Source organism: Mauremys reevesii, linkage group 23, assembly GCF_016161935.1.
Source record: "Mauremys reevesii isolate NIE-2019 linkage group 23, ASM1616193v1, whole genome shotgun sequence".
NCBI classification, from domain to species: Eukaryota; Metazoa; Chordata; order Testudines; family Geoemydidae; genus Mauremys; species Mauremys reevesii.
In genome coordinates this window covers 13,329,806-13,353,462 of record NC_052645.1, presented here as the reverse complement: position 1 = coordinate 13,353,462, position 23,657 = coordinate 13,329,806, and the positions used below count along the sequence as shown (strand labels likewise).

The window sequence follows — 23,657 nt, the reverse complement described above, 5'->3', positions numbered from 1 at the left end:
CACAGGAGAGTTACAGCGCAGCACTTCGGTGAGCATTGCTCTTTGTGCGCCCATAGTTCAAAGTGCAGAGCAGTGTAGCCATACTTAGACAACACAAGGACAAATGCACCATGATCTAGGAGAAAAAAGAAAAGTAGTCAGTGAAGTCAGGAAGGAAAAGGTCTAGTAAAAGTAGGAGCCTGCTAGTAAGTTTTATTCTTTAAAAAAATTTATTAAAGAGAGCTGATTCACAATATGCTACAAATAAATACAGGACACAAAGGACAGTATACAACTACTTTATTCTTTTAAGTTGTAGGAACATGACAGAACAACTATTTTCCAACCTGGCTAGTACCACTAGTCATCAGACTAGTAGGTCTCAGGTACATGTTTCAAGCTGTGTGTGATATATGGATTTAGATATTTCCTCTCAAATCAAATCAAATGAGTTGTGAAGCGGAGATGTGATAGCATCCTTGGAGAGCAGTCATATGGATTTGTTGTTGAAAGTTTAGGCTTGGCTATGTTTAAACGCTGCAGTTGTCAGTATATACAGTACTGTATACCACCATAAGAATACTTTATGGATCTAATGCACCCACACACTTCCTGTTGTGACATGGGGTGTGGCTAAGCATTCAAAGGGTGGCCTGTCACCTCCACAGAGAGGCAACACTTTCAAGTCAGAGACTGATACAGAATACTGGATAGGGAAAGACAAACCACACAGAAGGACAGTACCACCCAGGTCAAGGACCCAAAGGCCAGTGCCCAAGCTGCTACTCATTGCTGACCCAAGCAACAGCATGACTTGGCAGTTTCACACGGCTGCTTGGTTGGGAAATCTGTAAGCAGAAGCACTGGAGCTATTTCTCTGCAGACTCAGGCAGACAACACTATCAGTTTCAGGGTTATCTTCACAACCACAATTAACAACTTTTTCATATGAAAACTGAGATTCTTTAGAAACTGATGACTTAGTCCCTTTCACGAGAACTTCCCACTTGACAACTGTATTATTTTCAAGCCCTGGAAGAGGCCACATGACTGGGATAACTTGGAAACACAATTTCAGAATTAACAATAGAAGTCTCTCCTCCTCACCCCAAACTCTGAGGAGACTACAGGCTGAACTGCCCAATGGCCAGCCTGCTCTCCTCCTGCCTCTCCCATAGCTGTAAGTTCTATCACTTCCAACCAAACATTGCCAGAATGTGTCATTTTCTTACTCCTTGCTGACATGTCTATTTATGCTTTTCTGAGTGCTCATCTCCGGGAAGCTCATACCACCACTCCTAGATTCCTAGCAGTCTTCCACCCAGCAGCACCCTCTCATTTTCAAAACTCACTATGCACTTGCTCCAGATTATCCCTCATGTTACCTCCCCCTTGTTTTCTTACTCCACACCCTCTGGTCTTAACAGCCTCCTGTTTCTCCACAGCTGGAGAGGTGCCTCCCTGTTGCTCATGGAGACAGGCCTATCTAGAACTCTAAACCCTAAGCAATCAGGACTTCTCCTTGAATCTGTTTCTCTCTTTAGCACAAAATTATTCAACCCAAAACTTGCATCGAGGATACTACAAAAAGATAAGGTAAATTAACTAATTAATAGGACAGAAGACTGTACATGGAGAAATGCAACTCCTAATGCTGGTCTCTGCTTATCCACCACATGGAACAAAGTTTAACTTGCGGGGAACATCCCACCACTAAGGCTTCTGGTCAGTTGGATATTACAACTATATTGGATTAGTTGACTATGGTACTCAAATCCCGCAAACTGGGCACTGCTACAGTGGAGCCTACAGGAATCAGAGTTCTGGATTGAATTCAAGTAGAATTGGTTTATTTGAAACAGCTCTTGCCAGTCTACAAGCCGTCTGGACAGAGCTGCACCTGTATTCACCATTCTGAAAAACATGGCTGGAACAGCAAACCCCATGAGACGAAACCACTGCTATGAATAATAAGGGAGATAGTTAATCCTGGGACGTCACTGTGTTGCTTCTTTATACTTGACAAAGACTATCTGCTTTCCTACATGAATTCTGTCAATGAGAAGAAATCACTGAAATTAAGACCAGAAGCTTCCCTATTGCGGAGTTGGGGTGGGGAAGAAAACCACCAACTGGCAACCAATTATTTGTTTTCTTTTCTTGTAAAGTGCTCAGGTACCACGGTCATCATGGTGGTGAGGAGAAAGAAGAGAGTCTAAAAACAAAGGTCACATGCTTCACCAACTTTGCTTACAAGATTTTGGGAGCTATTTTCTCACTGGTATTTGAATGACTAGCAGTGCATTAAAGGGAATTACCAATATAATTCCCTACAGTTAGTGCAAGAAGTGACTTCTTACATTAGAAACAGTCTGTGAGTAAATTTTATCACCAGAAGTAATATCTGCCACAATGTCTGGTGAAACAGCACCTGAGATGGACATAGCATATTTTTTTATATCTGCATTTTCAAGTGTGTTCAGGTCACTGATAACCCTTCCCCAGCAATCAAATTAACGTTTCTGCAGTATTGATTGCTACAAATAATCCTCCCAAACACAAAGAGCATAGCAAAGAGGAACTGGTCTCCAGCTAAGCTCCTCAGAGAGCAGTCTCTGGGAGTATTAGACACACCAGCAGGTTTGCGAATGAGAGAGTTAAGAGATAATCAGATATGAATTTCCCATCGGTATGAAATGGGACGTAATGGCCTGCCAATGCAGACTGACCATTTATTCTAGTGTCTATGACAACTCTGCTTTAAATTTCAAGCTTCTCTCAGCAGTAACTGCTCCCTCATCAAGCTGTAATGGCCAGAGAAACTGGCTTTTGCATAATCTCAAAAGGGTAGTGGGAGGGAAAGAGGACAGAGCAGCCAGACACACAGGGAGAACAGGGGGAAAAAAAACAGAAAAGTCAGCAGAAGGTTCTGCTGAGAACTCATGGCAATATCCAAGTGCACAATGTGGCCACAGAGAAGTGGCATGCAGTAATCAGAGATGCTGCTGTTACATGCTACCCCAAGAGAGGAGACCTACCTAGCAATCAGTACTGCATCTGAGCAATGGGGAGTGAAATTATAGAGCAAACTGCCATGTGATGCCACAAACTATTCCACTCCGCCAGCTGTAACAAGTATTCAGTCCCAAAAACATGTCAGATGCTCATCTGTCATTAGCTTCCAAGCCTGCCAGCAGCTGAACGAGAGTCAGCAGTGGAAGGCAGTTCCGGACTACTTTCTTTCACAGGGGTCTATTCTCCCCACAAGTCAGAGGATTTGTGTGGTTAAAACCCACATGCATAGGAAAAAACATTCCCTAACATCTCTTAGAGCTCATTAGGTACTGAAAGGTCAGTCCAGTCCTCCCCTTTGCCTGCCATCGCACAAAAAACTTCCCTGAAGCTGGATCCACACTCATTTGAAGGTTTGCCCAATCAGGTAACTGCCCTGAAGATGTGCGAACATCAATAAACACTGGGGCCCACCTCAATCACCAAATCTGGATGTTGATAAGAGGGATCCTGAAGCATTATGAAAGGGAGGCAGTGCTGAAGGAGTAGGTCTAGGAAAACATGGGGTAAGAATACACCTTGGAGACCCTAGAAATATTGATCTGCTCCTAGAAACTTAAATGCAGTTCTAACAGAAAAGTGAGTCCAGAAGTAGCATTGTGCTGATTGTCTCTCAAGGACTCCCTATCTAGTTTGCTCAGTTTACAAGCGAGTTTTTCTTTTTTTAAAGCTGCCTGCCCTGCAAACCCATCATGGAATCTGAAAGCCAAGCTGTTCTTTTTTCTGGTTCATGCATCACTACACCACCACTCACTGCTTTCAAGGGGATTGCACAGGTGTGAGTCAGAATTTGGATCTTCATTTGGGACTTAGTTATCAGTTCTGATGACGATGAGCAAACCAGAAAAGAATCCAGCTCGTTCTCCCATAGCTGGGTTGGCACTACAGGGCTAATGGGAATCGAATTGTGCGGAAGTGAACTAAAAGCAAGCTGATATGACCCAATACAAACAGGAAAATCGGTTGAGTGAAAAGCTGGCCTTTCTACACAGCCACTTTTAGAGAAAAACTCTAATGTTTTCATTTGTTTTAACTGAAAAACAGGTTTTAAACAAAAATGGTCATCTGTATGAGACTTTATTGGTCCTTGACTAAGCATACATACAGAACTCACATATTTAAATAAAATTTTAGAATAGTAGTGACAAAATAAAGTCAATATAGTACAATTAAAACAATTGTCACAGATGTTTAAGTCTCAGAATACTGAACTACTGACACTATCTGCAGAAAATAAAGCTCAACAGTAGAAAGTTTCAGGTTCTTGGTATGTAGAGGTACACCAAAAAAGAGATCCGCTACTTAAATACTGGAAGCTCTTTGCTGTTGCAGCTGCAGGGGAAATAGGTGGATTAGAAGCAGTGAAACATTCACTTGAGCTCTTGACTTTTGCTTTTAAGGTTCACTAATTTTGGCAAGGACCCAAGGTTACTAGTGACTCTGCTGCACAGAGCTGCTAGCTTCATATATGCAGGTAAAGTTTAGATTATTCAAATAATCCAGAAGTATCATCTTGGATTCTCAGATATTACAATTACACATGGGGAAAGGATGGATAAGGGGACTGGTAACAAGATACAATCTTTCATCTTTAGGTCTTTGATTCCCATTTGGCCCAGATCTGGATCTTAGATCATTAGCATCTGAAAGTTGTTAAATGAGTAGCTCTCAATCCTTTCCCAGTAGATGAGAGTCCACAGCACAATTACCACGTCATTCAGCATCCTTGGCAATCTCAGGAGACAGACCAGTGACTGAATGGGCCAGGGAGACAATTCCTCTTTGAGCCCAAGAGCAGGCCTCTCCAGATCGGGATTTAGATGCATTACCTGGGCATCACGGCAGCGTGGAGGAAGCTTGCTCTGTCATTTTCCATGAAGAACCAGAGTTATGGATAAAATGCAAGATGCCTCCAGGGCTCTTAATCTAGCACTTTCTAACATCACTAAATTGACTTAAAATACATGTTTTCCAGTCAACACATTTTCAATTGGCTTTCTGAATAACTGCTGCATTCCTAGCTGTGTCATATATTACCAAAAATATGCATCCAAGGCTCACGGCATTGCTCCATGAATGCCTCCCCAAAGCTACAAGCCAATTTCTGCAAATGGTGCACGTCTGCTAAGGCAGGCACCATTCGCTACCTCATTCCAAAATTGAGGCTAACAGGAATAGCATGTTTTCTTCCCCTCCCTCATGCTACCCTCCGCTAGCCACCAGAGGGGGCGTGTGTTTGCTACCATAATAAAACATTCACCGGGCTCTTATGAAGCCTCAAATCTCACACTGGTATATTTTCATCATATAGCAGAACATTGTAATGGGTGTAAGCAGTTTTTGAAATGACTTATTCCTGAAGTCGGAGCACGTTTTGAGCCTCTTTTTCTGTCAACTGTTATACCTCACTTGCAACTGAGCCCAATAAACCTTCCCACCTATCCTTAAATATACATTACGCTTTCTAGCAGAGTTCCTAAACTATATTTTATTAGTGAAACAAAGAAGCCGCTCTAACCCTTTTCTGAACAGCTTAGCTGCTCTTTCAGTTTCAACTCATGCCTAGATAACTGTATCACAGCAGAGAGTGCCTCCACCCTTCTGCCACACTTGGGGAATACTAGAAAGATAAGTCTTTTCTTAATTATTAAATGTAAATAGCTCATTAAATATAATCCAATTACTTTAATTGTAAGAAAAGGAAGTCATTACAATATGTACATGTATTCTTGCCTGAAATGATTTAATATCTTAAATTAATCTTTCCAGCATTAATATTTTAAGTTAACCTTTGACATTAGAAAATGTGAGGGAGTTGATGTCTTAAATGTTATTTTATGAATATCTGTGGGGATTTCAGTCATAAGCAATTTTAGAGGAAAGAGCTAATGATTTCTACATAGAGTCAAAATAAGATGTAGATCCCCTTGCAATTACAAAAGGAACAGGATATGGTGTTTGAGGCAATAAAACGTGTTTTATTGCCTCAGAGAAGTCAAAAGTCAGATGGAAAAGAACTGTAAAGGGAGCCATTCAAAAACCCAGCATTTTGTTACTCTGCAGTAGGGCCCCGATCCTGAAAACATGCACCTGCTTATGTTTACTAATGCAAGGAGTCCCACTGAATCTTTCTCCAGGCTAACAGTACACACGGGGTAAGGGACTCTAACTGGGTGAGTTTACAACTTGAACCAGGCCAGTAAATAACAGGGGTACCATCACCACCCTTGGAGACTATTCTCTAAGTGAAAATCTCCCCCAGCAGGGAGTTCTAGCTTACGTTTTGTACCAGCACCCAGCCCAACCTGTCCTTTGTTTATTCTCATTCCTACTCCTACCCACTGCACCATGCCAGACCATTCTTCCCTCACCTTGGCGTTCACACTTTTCAGATGCTCAATCCTTAATACCTGGTCAAGCTTTGTTTTGTTCTTTCCTCATCTATAGGAGGGCTAAGTAGTTATCAACCTCACTGATTTATATATTAGAACAGTATCTTCAGAATGGGGGGAGAAGTGGAGTTAGTCACCCACCAGTGACAGCTAGTTTAAAATAATGAAATGCACTGTAGAAGAGCTCCTTAAGGTCAAAAGCTCGTCTCTCTCACCAACAGAAGTTGGTCCAATAAAAGTTATTACCTCACTCACCTTGTCTCTCAAATACACTGGGCACATTTAGATTAGATCACAATTATAAGGAGACTTTCATATTCAGACAACCCAAAGAGATTTAGAAAGCAATAAATTAGTAATAGGTTTGGCAGAATTCAATTTTTAATTTTGACAGATACCTATGTTTATTTTTAAGCATTTTTAAATGTATCCATTTAAATTTTTACAGTTGCAGGAAATTGGAGGTCAGAGTTATTTAGTGACAGTGGCCATTGGAATGTAAAAGTTTTATAACATCACATGTCAAGTAAATATCCTTAAATCAGCCTCTAATAAGTCATCAGGCAGCATTTTTCTTACTTTGCCTATCTGCAAATTTCGATGATCATCCATGGAAATATTTCTTCATGCGTTTGTGTATGGTGAAACTGATATTGATTGACATTCACCAATAAAAATCTAATCTTCCCAAGCCTAGTGACAGTGCAGCAACCATAATGTGCTCAGTAATCTCACTCTCAAGCCTGGACATCAGAACTGCTTATTGTGAAAGGCAGTGATGGGATGCTGGGCAGGATACCAGGGTAAAGGTTTCTTTACTCTTTTTGTAAAGAGCCTAATCTCTTTAGCAGCCAGAAGAGAATGCTAGAAGAAACCAGGATTTAACCCCTTCTCCACTGGACAACAGTGCCTACAGACTTTGTACGATTCAGCAGCAGCCAGACTGAGGCCTTATTCTCATTACATTAAAAAGTTCACTCAAGTCAAAATCCAAGGCAAAGCAGTTTGTAGTTTTCACATGATTTTGCAAGTCAAGTTGAGTAGTCTCTAATTCAACCTCACCAACTACGAACTGGTTTGTCTTCCCTTGAGTTAAGAGCACACCTTTTTCTGTAGGGAAGGCAAGGCCTGAAGCAGGAGAGAGCAGTCCCCTGGTTAAGCTGCTGGCAGGGTATTCTCAATGAAGAGAGACCTTGAGTCCGGAATTCATTTTCTCCCTTGGCCTTCCAGAGGCCAGATTTAATGGAATTTAGAGCATGCTAGCAAGACCCCAGTTGTTTTAACCAGGCTTTCTTGATTTGGGAAGATGGGCAAGTGTTGATTAGGATTCAGTGGTAGATGACTGTGGAATCGTCTGCAGGCAATGGGGCAATTTTTTGTTTGTTTTAACTGTAATTTAATTTCTGCATGTGCTGAAACTGTCAACTTGGACACTTAAGATATTTAAATAAAGCGCAGCCCTCGGCCCTGAGTTCTGCACCATTCAAAAAATAGTTCGGACTCTTAAGGGGTAAAGTGTTTGAAACCATGATTTCACAGAACTGATATTTTCATGAGGAAGAGAGAATAGATTGTATTCGGGCTATTACTGATCCAAGTCTTTAGATACAAGATGCTCACGGCTCACCACATGTTCCAGCATTTAAAGCTCCTTTATGAAAACCTCTCGTGTAAAGCCAGACCCTAGAAGCAACATCCTTGACACAAGACTGAATTCTCAATAGAGACCAAAATACGACTTTGTACAAATCGGTTGATTACATGTTTTATCATTTAGCCTCTAAAGGGGAAGTGGTCAGTTCTTTTATGATGTCCGAGACAGAAGATAAAGCTGTATTTATAGTTACAGTGTCTTCCTCCAGCAGAGGCTCAGACCAGATGCTGCTGGTATTGAAAGGACAGGATTTGGGAGGCAGGGGTGTAGTTCTCTCTTCTATTTGCAGCTGTAAGACCAAAGGCATAAAGAATGTGGGTTTTCCCTTTACTGTGCACAAAAGCAGGGTGCATGCAAAGGGGACTCACTTCTGCTCTGGCAGCGCCAGCAACTCACAACACTATTTGCTCATCTAGGGGTAGTCGTGGAACTTTCACCCATTCATTCAACCCGGGTTGCCATTTCCCCTCCCTACCAATTAAGTCCTATTTTTTGCACTCCATGCATGAATTGCAGCAATACCAATCCATCAGACATTGTGGCTGATAGCCTCCTCTGAATGCCACTTAAAGCCTCCCGGTGAAGACCTGGTTGAAAGCAAAGCATCACTCATTCCTCCAAGCAAAAGAAAAGAACTTCGCTACACAGAGACTGAAGCAAGACTCTAAAAAAAGAAGAAAAAAGGAAGGCTCTGAAAGAGGAAACAGGAGAAATGAAACACACTCTGTCCTGTTCTGGTAATATAATAGGCCAACAAATGCTTAGCAAAACTATACTGCATGTGAACAAATAATGCAAACCTGCTGTGAAAAAAAGTGACATCAACCCACTTGCTGTCACATATTCCTATTAGAAATTCTAAACAGTCCAGTCATGGAGGAGTCAGGACCAAAATACTATTGTGTTTTTCCACTACACAGTATCTTAGCAGGATAGGATGGGGGCAGGGAATACTGTTCTCCCTCCAGCCCATGCCTTCTATCTAGGTACTCGGAGCATGCTCACCTAAGTCACCTTCACCAATGGAGCTTTTTTAGGCATCACAAAGAGGCACAGCTCATCCTTCCCATAACAATCTTTCTCATCTTGCTTTACAAAAAGGAAGGTAAGAACCATTCGTCCACCTCTACAGAAGGGGAAACTGGGGCGCAGAACAGTTACATGACTTGTCTGAATCATATGGAGTGTTAGTGGCTGAGCGGCACACAGAACCTTGGTTCCAGGCCTATGCCCTAGCCATCTGTCCTGAAATAAGCACCTTTCCACCACAAGTCAATTTGTACTGGAAAAAAAAGGAAGGTCTTCATTTCATGAAGGAATTGTTCAAACAGATACACTGCAATCCAGCAGGGAAATAACATGTATTCCCACACTAAAACAGGCCTTTTCAAGAAAAGTATCTATCTATATCAAACAGCATAAAATAGAAGGAAAAGAGCAGCTATAGCTAAATGTTTTCCAATGAAAATCAAATAAACCAGAGCTCATTTATATTCTTACAGCAACTTTAAGAATTGATTCACTTTAGCAAGAAACTCCTTTATACATGTTCCATCCCATTCTCTATTGTGTGCTATCTCGAAGAGCGATAGTGGATAACCTTCAAAATAACAGGTCACACATGATCTCAGAGCAACAGTCTAGTAGGTGGCCTCTGGGCAGATCTCACATACAGAAGGGGCAGAACAATGTAGGCCTTCAATAATGAAGCAATCATTTATAAGCACCTTTTATCTGTTTATCTCCAAGAGCTTTACAAGGCTATGTAAGTCACTACTAATCTTGAACACAGGTTCAAGGATTTTGGGTTAAAAATAAGACTGCACAGAATAGCAGGAAGGACTGCACAGAATTCCTGAGAGGAATGGTATAGGTTACACCCCATCTTATTTGCAGAAGCAGCAATGCAAGTGGAGACGGAGGGTGTAGCACAGAACCACCCAGGCCACCCGAGTGGAGAGTTAACAAATCACTTGGATCTAAATCCCCTATGTAAGAGATGTGATGTCATTGAATATGCTCAACCACAGCCAATCAGAAAGCAGGGATAACAGACTACCAAGCACAAGAAAAAAAATGTCAAGAAGAGCAAAAGATTTTGTGAGTCAATGTCTGTTGTCTGCTCTCTCTGTCCTCCAGGACTCACTGCATCCAACCCCAAAGCATCCTCTTCCTGTAAGGGTATGCACCAGGCCTCCTCTGAAAATGGGCGAGATGCTATCGATCAGGGAGGGAAATTCCAGGACACTCGCAGATGTCAAAGCCAAGTTAGAAGTACCTTCCAGACCAGGAGGAGTCTAGGTGTGGGAAGTGTGGCCTAGTGTAGAGAATACTGGATTGGGCTCAGGAGACCTGGGATCTATTCCTGGATTTTGCACTGACATGCTGGATGAACCTGGGAAAGTCACTCCGCTGCCCTGTGCCTCAGTTTCTCCATTTGTAAAAAAGGCAATTATGATAATGATCTCCTTTGTAAAGCACTTCGAGATCTACTGATGAAAAGCACTATATACAAAGAACTAGGTGTTATTAGGTTCATCTTGCATATCTGCAAATACCAGTTTCTGTTACCTACCCTAATATTAGCAAAGACTCCAGAGTCTCTTACAGAAAACCCCCTCAGCAAATTCCTCAGTTAGGACATGCACGGGAAAAGTCTGTGCTCCAATGCCTCAATCAATGGGCTTCACTACAATTTCAAGAATTAGAGGTGGGACCTTGGAACTATTTTTTAGCTTTATTACTACAATGTGAGTTTTGCATTTGCGTGTGATTAACACTATGTGCAGCCTATGGACTGTGCATCTGAACAAAACACAGCCCAAGCTCATATTTCAGCTTTTCTGGGAGGAGAAAAAAGGGAGAGTACTCTTTCACTCTCTACTCCGCCCGCCAATGAAAAAACTATAAAGTTCCCAAAGAAATAAAAATCTTGTCTAAATCTGGGTGAGGCCACCATCCTGTAAACATCTAGACAAAGCCCTTATGAGTCTCCCCATATGCTATCATACGTAGGAGACTCGATATAGCCACTCCCAAAAAAGAGAAAATACAGTATGCAATATTTTTTTTTTTAATCACACGGAGTTGCAGTGAGAGGAAGTGAACTTCACTAGGGTAGTTCTGTTCTGAGCACTCATTTGCTTATGAACCATCAACAGCTCCTACACAGAACTTTTACTATTCAGTTTTCACCAAAATATCTATCTAGGCACTTATAAAGTGCATGCTGTGGTGTCTAAGACACTGATCCTGCAAATATTTATTATTAGGCATGGTATTGCTCACAGTACTAAGCACTACTTAAAAAAAGGGTATTGCTCAAAGTAGTAAGTACCATGCCCTAAGCACCTACTCTCCTGGAGAACAGTTGCATTTTGTCCGTATAACTAAAGATTTAAGGCAATGAAGGGGCCAAAGACTTTTACAGATGTTACATGCAAAGGGCAACAATATTAGGCCTTTGGTGTGTCATGCTATTCTCCCCCCCTACCCCCATCCCCAAAAAAAGTTAGGTGTAGTTCTCAGACTTGCTATTTGAGGGACAAGCTACAGATTTTACCTCTAGTTTTTCTATTGTGTGTTTTGCACACCTAGAGCATTCTTACAGGCACTACACAAGACACAAAATAAATGCTGAGCCTTTGGCCAGAGCATATCTTTGGCCAGTTTTAGCCCTCAAGAAAATACCTTCACTTTTAGCACTCTTACATACAGAGACACCAGAAAGTGTAAAAACTTTAACCTGAACCATGCAAACAAGAGACAGGAAAACACTTATAAGATCTTTCTAGTCCATTCACTTTCTGGTCTGTGAAGGACTGTTCCTTACCTAGTGTTCCACTGTATTTTGCCCAGTCCTCAGTACCTGTGTTACGTCTAATTAAAAACACAACAGAAACCTTAGTTTGAAAGAATAAGATACGAAACTGAGTCCAAAAGGCCTATTTGAAAAGGGTAGTAGAATGATTAAAGTCAAACCTTTTATGTTGTAAATCTGCCTACTGTACAAGAAGCTGTCAATCAAAACCTTACCTAACTTTTGTGGCAGGACTAACTCCAATGGATTTCCCCTGTTTTTCTCCCTGGGATTTGGGTGAGGGGTCAACAGAGCTGGACTCACCGACATAACTGGATTTAAACAGTGCAAACTTCAGACGACTTAACCTACTCACTGACTCACACCACACATCTACCTAAGCTTTGAATGAATGGATGAATTCCATCTAAACCAAGCCCTGAAGAATCAGTCACATTTAAAATATGCCAGAAACCTGGTTTAGTATTTATACATAAGATTTTTTTTAAATGATATTTGTCAACAAATGAATCATTGATCACAAGAAGTGTTCTGAACTGTAAGCTTAAAACTACACTGTTTATCTATTTGGTATGCAATACAATTCCTAGTGAAGTTGGTATAACATTCTGCTTAACAGAATGTTATCAGTAACTCATTTCTACAGTCTCCAATAGTGACAGCTCTGCATCTCTTGACAGTTCCATGTCTCTTTCCCTTACTAAGGACAAGTCTACACTACAAACTTAAATTGACTTAAGTTTGTAGTGTAAAGTCAACATACAGCCCCCATAGTAATTAAGTCGGTTGTGCATGTCCACATGCTCCTTGTGACAGTGGAGTGCGTCCTCACTAGCAGCGATTGCATCACTGTAGAGAGCAGTGCACTGTGGGTAGCTATCCCATAATACAACTCGGCAGTCACTAGTTTGTTTTATTTTTAAATGTGGCATTCCAGATAAAGTAGCGCATTTTGTATTAATTCTACTGCCTATAGCAGAGGTGGGCAAACTACGGCCCAGGGGCCACATCCGGCCCTTCAGACGTTTTAGTATGGCCCTTGAGCTCCCAGCGAGGAGTGAGCTCCAGGGCTTGTGACCCCACACAGCTTCCGGAAGCAGCGGCATGTCCCCCCTCCTGCTCCTACATGTAGGGGCAGCCAGGGGGCTCTGCACACTGCCCCTGCCCCAAGCACCACCTCCGCAGCTCCCATTGGCCGGAGCTGCAGGGGCGGCGCCTGCGGACAGGGCAGCGCACAGAGCCACTTGGCCATGCCTCCACATAGGAGACGGAGAGGGCACATCTGCTGCTTCTGGGAGCTTCTTGAGGTAAGTGCATCCGGAGCCTGCACCCCTGACCCCCTCCCATGTCCCAACCTCCTGCCCCACTCCAAAGCCCCCTCCCACACTGCCAGCTGGAGCCCTCACCCCCTCCCACACCCCAACCCCCAATTTTGTAAGCATTCATGGCCCGCCATACAATTCCATATTCAGATGTGGCCCTTGGGCCAAAAAGTTTGCCCACCCCTGGCCCATACCCTGCCTTATTCCAGCTGTCTTTAATTCTTATTCTCTCATCTCTTTCCGTTATTATGGGTTGTATTATACACACCTAGAAATCAGGGCTTGAAAAATTCACGAGAAATCTACTAGGCAAAACCAAAATGAAAGGCTGGTGGAGATCCACCAGGCTGGTAAATGGACAACACAGATTTCCCAAACAACAGCTGAGTTGTAGGTTTCACTGCTGCTCACAGGATTCTAAAGAAAAATAGTGAAACCAACCATGGTCTTGTTAAGAAGTACTAGAACAGAGGTCGGCAATCTTTCAGAAGTGGTGTGCTGAGTCTTCATTTATTCACTCTAATTTAAGGTTTCGCGTGCCAGTAATACATTTTAACATTTTTAGAAGGTCTCTTTTTACAAGTCTATAATATATAATTAAACTATTGTTGTATATAAAGTAAATAAGGTTTTTAAAATGTTTAAGAAGCTTCATTTAAAATTAAATTAAAATGCAGAGTCCCCCCGGACCAGTGGCCAGGACCCGGGGCAGCGTGAATACCACTGAAAATCAGCTCGCGTGCCGCCTTTGACACACGTGTCAGATTGCCTATCCCTGTACTAGAACCATCTGTTTGCAAACTCAGGAAGTGGACAATAAAAACGTTGACACTCAGTTCATCCTTGGAAGGTTATCTTCTTGGAACTCACCTCCATTCAGTGTGGCACTCTGTCCCCATCAAGCGCTGGCTGGGCTACATATTGAGGCTGATGATCCTGCTACAGCTTTGGCTTAGAGGGTCTTTTAGCTCAAGTAGTAGAGGCTCACGTTTTAAGATCCAGAGGTCAATCCCTGCTGCTGACAACCCACCCAGGGGAGTGGCATTGCAAGTGATGGTTTGCATGAGGATTTGAACTGGGTGAACTTCTTGTAAAGCTTGGGAGGAGCTTCCCCAAATCAGGGTTTTATATTTTTAACTTAAAAAAAATGTAAAAGCATCAATTCTGCAGCTGTGTCTGACCTACCTTCACCAGCCACATACAGCTTTGCACTTACTCATGAGTCAGTGAATGGATTTTCAAAGTCATGCTATTATTGTCTATTTTTAAAATTTGTAAATATTATGTAAGTCTGTAAAAGATTTTAGCAATACATTTTTACAAGAGGCATGATATAAAGTTTAACCAAAATATAAGACAAAAACCCACACAAGAGTCAAAATAAAAGAAATTGATACAGAAATTCTACTGAAAGTAAGTCACAACAATGGGCATTTTCCTTCCAGTGGCTTTTAATAGCAACCAGCTCTGCAACCATGTAGAGCTGGTGCAAGAAATCCATGACTATTTTTTTACCTTCCTCATTAGACAATTGGTTTGCATGTGGGTGCACTCTGTTCCCCATAAAGCAACACAGCTTGTCTCAGTTCTACTGCAACGTGCCACCCTCATTTTCTGCTGGACTCCCATCTTTTTCACTTTCAACTTTTTCTTCTCACAGAACTGCCCACTCTTCCAGGTGCTTTACAAATATAAGGATCACAGGGGATTTAAAAACTACAGCACCATCTACACCAGGCATGTTTTCTAAGAGTTCCCCACCATTGACAGTATCAGTTCTGCTCCACTCATGTTTGCAGTGTTGGATGCCATAAAGTAGACAGGTTTCAGTGCTAGCCATGTTAGTCTGTACCAGCAAAAAACAACAACAACAAAAACACAAAAAGAGTCCTTGTGGCACCTTAGAGGCTAACAAATTTATTTGGATATAAGTTTTCGTTGTCTTATGTACATCTGATGAAGTGGGTTCTAGCCCACGAAAGCTTATGCTCAAATAAATTTGTTAGTCTCTAAGGTGCCACAAAGACTCCTCGTGTTTTTTGTTTGTTTGTTTTTTGTTGTTTTTTAAAGTAGACAGGCTGGCAACATTTTTAACACCACATTGATCAGACCTGCTCTTACAATTATACAACATGATATTAAGAATGCCGATTGCCCCATCTGTGCTAGGACTTCCAGTGTTGCTAACGCAGAGGGGAATTGAATCAGTGTTGGCACCCATGAAAACTTTTAGAAAATGTCCCTATTTTAGACAGGGCCTTTAGGCCAAATTGTGACTAGTATGGGGAACTGTTGCAATTGCCATGCTCCAAAAGGTAAAATACTGTTCATATCCTGAAGCAGCAGCTTTAGTGCAGGCCTACATGCTAATTCAGAACGACCTGAAGAATATCCCCAGGCACTCTGTTCCCCTGGAAAGGGGAACTAAACTGTACAGAGGTTACAGCTAGTCAGCTACATCCTCCTAAGTCTCCTCTCATAGGGGCCCTGAGGAATCAGTATTGAAGACATTTTCCAACATGCATTGCAGCAAACACAGGGTCACACCCCAATCTGTTTCAAGCAGTAGGTGTATATCACACAGTACACCACTAATTGGGAGTATATTTGTACACAGTCTCACACCCACGCATGTGTGGGTGATAGGGAAAGAGGGGAGAAGAATCAATTCTTCCACCACCAAAATGCAGCCACCTCTGGGGTGAGAAGGCAGCAAATCAGGCAGATAGTTTCATACCAATGCTCCACAATTCCACTCACAAAAAACTCGCACCAACAAAAACAGCCATTTGCACAAACAGGCAAACTTTTCACACAAGCAAGCAGGCACATTCACAAATTTTGCGAGCACCTTTAAGGGGGCTCTTTGAAAACCCAGCAGCAAAGCACAGCACAACCCTGTAAAGAAAAGAAAGAAAAAAAAACTTCCACCCAAGCCATGAAAACAAAACCCCAAATCCGTTCCCAGACCTTCTATCTACTTTACGGTGCTACGTAAAACCCACCACCTCATTATCTAGGCACTTCCCATGCAAATCAGATCTACATAGCAGGGACCCTAATGGGCTTCATGGGGGCTTCTACTCTGTGCCCTTCCCTGGTTATAGGGGAAGACAGCAAAGCCCTTTAAAAGTTTGGCAGCTGGGCGCCGCCCCCCCAGCACAGGGCGGCCCCCCATAGGCGCCCATGAGTGGCAGCCCCTCTCAGGGAGACTCTGTGAAAGTGTCGCCCCAAGGCGGGGGGGGGGCAGCCAGGCTCCCCCCTCGGAGCGGGCAGGCCGCGCCCGCACCCCCAGCCCAGGCCGAGGGGTGGGGGGGGGGAGAAGGGGCCCTGGGGAGGCTCCGGCTGGGCAGCGGCACCCGGGGCTCACTATGTGGCAGGAAGCAGGGGCCGCCCCACCCGCGCGGCTCCCTATTTGGCAGGGGCCTGGCTGCTGCCCCCAGGCAAAAGGGCCAGCTGGGGAGATGGTCGTCGCTGCCTACGCGCCCGCTCACTCACCCCGCTAGGCGGCCTCGCTTTCTTCGCCGGCTCCTTCCACTCAGCACCACCGGGGCGGGCCGCCCCTACCGTCCGTCCGCCATTCCACAACTCCCCCCCCAGGCCCTGACTGAAACTCGCCCCGCCTCCCCAACCGCCGGTCCGCGGCCCAATTGGCTCCCCACCCCGGCCCTCCGGCAGCTGATTGGTTCTCCCGCCGCGCCCGTCAAACATGCTACGCAATTTGCGTACGCTCCCAACGCAGTAGAAGGACCCCACCCAAGCAAGCCCCGCAAAGAGAGTCAACAAGGTGGAACGTGCCATATGAGCGCTGGGGGGGGGGACACACACATCATTGGATTTAAACTGAACAAGATTTCCTGAAGGTCAATCAAATGTTTTGAATGAATACGATACTTTAAAGATATTTCACGGTGATTAAGAGCGGTCGGAAATGACTGGGCTTCCGGATCATTGTGCGAAACGCTTGGCCCTCCCCTTCCTGGACTCCTCCTCCTATGACTGCACTTGGTCTTTGCCCTTCTTCTCTATGGTGTGAGGCCCTCCAAGGAAGGTTCCACCGGCGGGGGGGGTGTCACACCAGCATGACTAGCCCATTTGAGAAATAGAAAGGGGGGGGGGCAGTAGGAGATTCCAGCAGGGGCAGGAACTTAGAGAGGGCAGAGGAGGGAGGGTTGGAGGGGGAGGGCAGGAGTGTAGCAGTGGGTAAACTGAGGCCGCGTCTCATTGGGGGAATATTTAGGTTAGGTTAGTTTACCCACTTCATTTTTTTCACACTGCACCACCGATGGGGAGGACAGGGACAGACGGAGGATGGCAAAGGCTGGGAATGGCTGCTGTCCTGTGTGGGAGCCTCCCTTCTGCCCACGGCCTGGTGAGGGCCCTGCAGATGGAGAGAGCGAAGGCCCGGGCTGAGATAGGGCCCAGTCGGAGATGGGGAGGAGAAGGGAGACTGTCGTGATGAGGAGATCCTGGGCAGAAGTAGCAATGGGGAAGGGGCTGGCAGAGATGATGGATCAGGAGGTGGCCGTGGCAGAGATGGGGAGGGCCCTGCAATAGGTGGCGAGGAAGCAGGAAGCGTTGGGGGGCAGGCCCTCCAAACAATGGAGGAGGACCTGCGGGAGCTAGAGAGGGTTTAGGAGAAGACAGATGTGGCGGTAATAGGGATGGCCATACAAGAGAGGGAAAGGAGCTTGCCTCTGGCACAAATGGAGATGGCCCTCCAGGGAGTGTGGGGGTGGTAGGGTGACCAGACAGCAAATGTGAAAAATCAGGATGGAGGTGGGGGGTAATAGGAGCCTATATAAGAAAAAGACCCAAAAATCGGGACTGTCCCTATAAAATCAGGACATCTGGTCACCCTAGGGGGTGGCAGGGAAGGAGTTACAAGAATTAGAGGGAACCCTGGTGGAAGGGGGAATGCAGGGAATGCCATAAAGGAGGAGGCCTGGTGATGATGGGACAGGCCATGGCAAAGATAGAGAGGAGCCTGCAGGATTTTGGGAGAGCTGAGATAGTCACGGGGAAGGCTGGGAAGGAGGTGACAGCTTTAGTTTGGTGGCCATCTGCCTCCTCCATCACCCTCCCCCAGGGGAGCTTGCTCCAGCTCCCTCCCATGGGGCTGTGCTGTGGGAGAGCAGGGATATGGAGTTAGAGAGAGTTTAGGTTGTGTTGCTACTAAACAGAAAAAATGTCAGGAAATAGAAATATTTTGTAGAGGGAAGGAAGCCATTTTTAAAATGACATCCTTGTATCCGGGTGGCATGGTGCATCCCGTATTCACAGCGACCAGGTGTTTGGGGAGCTCTCTCAATGCTGAATTATTGGCATTTCTTTTTGGGGTGCAAGGCAAGACTTTTGGTTAAACCAGTTTGGAGACCCCAGCTTGACAGACCCAAATCCTGTAGTATTTGGATTGTGCTAAGAAACGTGAAATATGTGATCTAGTCCAGCTTTTGGCCCCGGTCCTGCAGGCTGATCCATGTGGATGAAGCCATGTTGACTTCAAGCCAATTTGCTTGCAGGCACAGAGGTCTGTCTGTGTGCATCTGATAGCAGGATTGGGGGCTTAGTCTCAGCTTCTAGCAGTTTCTATTTCATTGGTGTCAGGAGATTTTCTCTCTCCACTAAGGCCCAGGAATTCATTTGTAATACTCCGCTAGTGGCAGAGGCAGCAATGTCAAGTTTGGCATCCTCTGGAAAGAACTAAATGAATCACCTGATTATAATATAATCTGGGGGTTGGGAATAAAACAATTTATACAGTAAAGTGTTACTAATATAAGAACGGAAAGGAAGTAGAAAACATAAGTAAACTGTAAACCTTACAGAAGCAGATATGTTCACGGGCCCCAACCCTGCAAAGACTTACGCATGGTCATCTTTTCACACATGAGCAGTCCCAGTAGAACCAATGGGCATAAGTCATTGAAGAATCGAGGTCTGAGTGGAGGAACCACCGGACTGGGATGCAGGAGGCCTGGGATTCTATTCCCATGCTGCCACTGGCCTGTTGGGAGGCCTTGAGCAAGTCACTGCTTCTCCCTGTGCCTCCCCCTCCCCACCCCCACATCTGTCCAATAAGGACAACGATACTGATGGCGTTGGCAAAGCACTTTGGAGGAGCGTTGGCAAAGCACTTTTTGAAGGAGGCAGTAATAGTGCGTGAAGATGTGCATCGCTACTTGAAACACGGATATCCCCTTCTCCGTTCAGATATGGCATCCTCAAAGGGCAGAGAAGAAATGGGAACCAACAGCTTCCAGCCATGTCACAAACTGCAAGTGTGAATAGTTGGATCAGAATTTAAAATATACACAATAGATGCACCATAGTACGGTACTTAACTCTTCTGCCCATTCACTCGTTGCAATTTTTTTCCTGGCGTACAATTTTATTTTCTTCACTGACTGCTTGTAGACTCAAGGTTTACACTTAAAATACACAACTAGCTGGAAGGAGTAATGGACAGATGCACCCAATTAACAGTGAATAAGACGTGCATACTCATCCATTCAGAGTTAATAAAGTGATCAGATTTTAAAATAAACTACAGGTACCAAATCACTAAACGCTATCCTCTAGCTTCCTGATTGGGGTTTTTTTCAGTTTAGTGTTGCTTTGGTGCTGATTTGTATCATTTGCAAAATGTTATTGATAACACAGTACAACATGCTGACATCAGTGCAGTCGTTACTGAGTGCAAGTGCCGTCCTTGGGCCAGATTTTCTGGTTTGCAGAGATTATGCTTTGCAAACTGGGTGCATTTCCTGATTCTCTGTTGGCCCTGGTGCAGGTTAGAGCAACCTGGGGAGTGCTCTAACTAGTGCTAGCTTGGCAAGAAACCATTCACTAGTTCAGAGTAGCTGGAGTGATCACAGTCCAGCCCCTGTTCCTACATGCTCTTCCTTGCCCCTGCAGGGAGGATAGCATTGGAGCTGATTGTGCCGGCTCTGCACCCACTTGGGACTCCTCCATACCAAGCTAGGGGGATGCAGCCAATCTCCATTCCCTTTGCACTGTAGGAGCAGTACAAAGGGTCAGGGCTGGCTTTAAGCCAATTCCCCCAATTCCCCAGAATCGGGCCCCGCGCCTTAGGTGTCTTTTTAATTTTTTTTTTTTTACTCACCCGGTGGCAGGGGGGGTCCGCTCTGGGGCTTCAGCAGCATTTTGGCGGCGGCGGGGAGGGTGGGGGGGCGGTCCGCTCCGGGGCTTCGGAGCCATTTCGGTGGCAGGGGGTCCTTTGGTGCCGTGGGAGACCTGGAGTGGACCCCCCACCGCCGAAGTGCCACCGAAGCCCCAGACCGCCGCTGGGTATTCAAATCGGGCCCTGCCATTCATAAAGCCGGCCCTGAAAAGGGTATGTAGCTGGAGAGAGAATGTACCCTGTTGCCCCCTCGCCCCTTGTTTCTATATGGACCCATGGCACATAGGACATGTATGATACATTAATATTTCTATGCATTTCTCGCCCATCCTGTCCATTCTTCCCCTCCTAGTGTGCAGCACCTTGGAAAGACAAGCCAGCAGCAGCAAAGGCCAACAGTGGATCGATCAGTGGCTGAATGCTGCAGCAACTGGGGCAAACAGACAAGCGTTCTCATCACTCAAGATCTCACCTGTCGCCATCAGCGCCTGATACTGAATGCTGCACCAGTGCCACCTGACCCCCATAGCTAGCACCCCTGGGCCTGCACGGAACCCACTTTCCTATGCCTTTAAATAGTCAACCCTTGCAACCTGGCTCCACCCCTTCCTCCCTCTTTGACTGTTCAAACAGCTCCACCCCTCTCCTGGAGAAACCACCCTTGAAATCATTAGGCACGCTCCACCCCTTGCCAACACCCCTCCACCTCTCTCCTGTGGTAACAAGCTTGCACAGCTCTACGGCATGGACCTCGGCCCCATCTCCTATAGGAAGGCATTGGAGGGTTATCACCTCCAGGTTTTCTATGCTGCCTGTCAGCCATTCCCTTGAAGAGGATTTGCCTCCATTGATAGGTGTCATCACAGCCCCAAGGGAATCCTGTAATCGGTAACTGCCCTGCAACCTTGATTGCTGGGCTGCCTAAGAGAGTCTCTTTTTTATAACCCCAGAATAATATCTCCTGAACTGCAATATCCAAACCAAAAGTGACTGATACCCCCCGACACTTGTTTCTCTATAAGAGATGTGGTCGCCTGCCAATTGCCTTCCTGTATTTTCTGAATGTAAATCATTCTCTGGCTCAACTGCCATACAGACGGCCAACGTGACCAGAAGAACAGCCCTGCCCACGCCAGCCGGAGCTGTGACCAGGCATCTTTTCAGCTATTTTGCTTGTGCCGTCTTTTTTTACAATGAGGGGATCTAATGCTCATACAAGAGGCTGAGAACGCCAGCCGATGCCATGGGAAGATGTATTACAGGCTTTTCCACAACAGGCCGTCTATGGATGAGCTTCAGACTGACTTGTAGGGCCCTTTTTATTGCACACCTTGACCCTTCCTGAGCACAGACTATCATGCTACATTAAACCCGTGTGTTGTGTCTGCTAATGTCTTTGGGAACCATTGAAGGGGACTAGGGGACCCTTGTCCAAATGGTGTCTTCTGTCCACTAAGATCCTTGGACTAACAGAGCTTGGATGAAACCAGGACACATCATCCCTTGTGACCTAACTCAGGTCTCGGCAAGAGAACGCTAGTGCACTAACTCACTGCACCATTAAAACGCCCTCTGCCACTATATTTGTGAAGCACTGACTACGTGGTTGAACTGTACAGAACAGAGTAAGACACGGTCTCTGCCCCACACTGTCAAAGGAACCTGAACCCAGGCGTGAACCCACACGGCTGAGCTCAGAGCCGAGATACCTTGCAACTGTGGTTTGGTTCTGCAACTACTGATATCATGGGTTCACGCCTCTCTTACATGCAGGCTGATGCTTGCATTGGTGAATTATTAATGCTCCTGGCAAGGAGAAAAAGATCCCAGACACAGTGCTGACCTGGAACAAAACTGAAGGGATATGGCCACAGTGTCAAGTAACCCCAGCCAACAAGTAGGTTGACCTTGTCCGTGAAGAAAGAGCAGTGGTTCAGCACTCTGTGGGTTTTGGGGGGCGGGGGGAAAATAGGAAACATTACAAAGAACAAAGCTTAGAGAGCTTGGATTTGGGGGTACACTTGTGCAGAGTGCCTGGAAGGATTCTGCTTCTGTTTCTTGTTCTCAATTGCAGGGCATGTTTCTAAGGAGCGTGCTAGTGTCGCTGGGAGCACTCTCAGACAATGAACATTGTTCAGCCTTTAAAATGGGCTAAGCCCAGGGGCTGATTCTTGCAGGATACTCAGCGATACTTGCCAGGAGGAAGGATCTGCTCATGATTAAGGCATGGACCTGGCAACCAAGAGGACCTGGAGTTTATTCCAGCACTGAGTCCCAGATCCTCACAGGTATTTAGGCTCCTGACTTCCACTGAATGGAAGTTAAGAGCCTAAATATCTTAGAAGGGTAGAGTGTTGTTATTACAGTACAGACTAAGCAGGAGGGGAGGGAGGTTCTGGCAACATCCCAGTGCTCAAAGCAAAGGAGCAGGCCCTCTGAATGTCAACAAGTCATTCCACCCTGTTCCTGTAAGAGTATGGGTGTGAACCGGCTGGCGCTTCCATTGAATCAAGGTTCAGATGAAATCCATGAAGATCCCTGGGTCTTAAGACCTGACCTGGACACCTAAGAGTACGGAGGAGCAATAACGACCTCACAGTTAAGAATTAAAGAGAAAACTTGCTAACACCTTAAGCACTAAGCTCTGGAGCAGCCCTTTCTTTGTATTTCTTCCTGTCCCCTCCCCCCACGGCTGGCTGTGTTTTTTCTCCCAACGGGGACCGAGCCGGTGCTGGTGGAGGGCAGTTACAGGAACGCAGTGGTGCAGCTGACATTTACTAATCAGCTCTAACCTGAGATCCACACACACACAGTCTCGCTCGCTGTCTTGTCTCCATGGAGACACTGCAACCTTTGCTCACTAGTTAATGGTATCTGGGAACAGACGCCACCCTTCCTCCCAATGCCCTCTCCCGCACACCTGGAGGAAATGGGAACTTGTCCACTGCAGGAAAACCTGTCTCTTTCCTGCAGGACAATTTGTTTCCGAAGCTGGGGAGGAAGGTGTCCCTGTTTGCATTGCTAATAAAGAGGCAAGCAGAATTTGGCCCTGCTTGTGTGATATAGGTGGGGGGATAGTCCTGCAAGTTATGATGGAGCCTTACAACAGTTTTATGGATGGAGAGATCATCTTATTCTCCAAAGACCCACCAAGAAAACATATTCAAGGGTTTTTTTTTTTTGTATCATAGGGTGACCAGATGTCCCAGTTTTATAGGGACAGTCCTGATTTTTGGGTCTTTTTCTTATATAGGCTCCTATTACCCCCCACGCC

The 23,657-nt window shown here is 45.2% G+C and overlaps 1 protein-coding gene across 2 annotated transcripts in view; it reads right to left on the bottom strand.

The window, feature by feature from the left end:
* Positions 1-16,860, bottom strand: part of WASF2 (WASP family member 2) — a 40,691-nt gene extending 23,831 nt beyond the window's left edge. Inside the window, exon 1 of one of the 2 annotated variants that reach the window (XM_039511478.1) lies at positions 16,738-16,860. The gene's annotated coding sequence lies outside the window, so the exon portion shown is untranslated. Of the gene's footprint in view, positions 1-14,109; positions 14,236-16,737 lie in introns of those variants that run through there. The other variant, XM_039511479.1, reaches the window with a different exon arrangement.
* Positions 16,861-23,657: the final 6,797 nt, after the last annotated feature.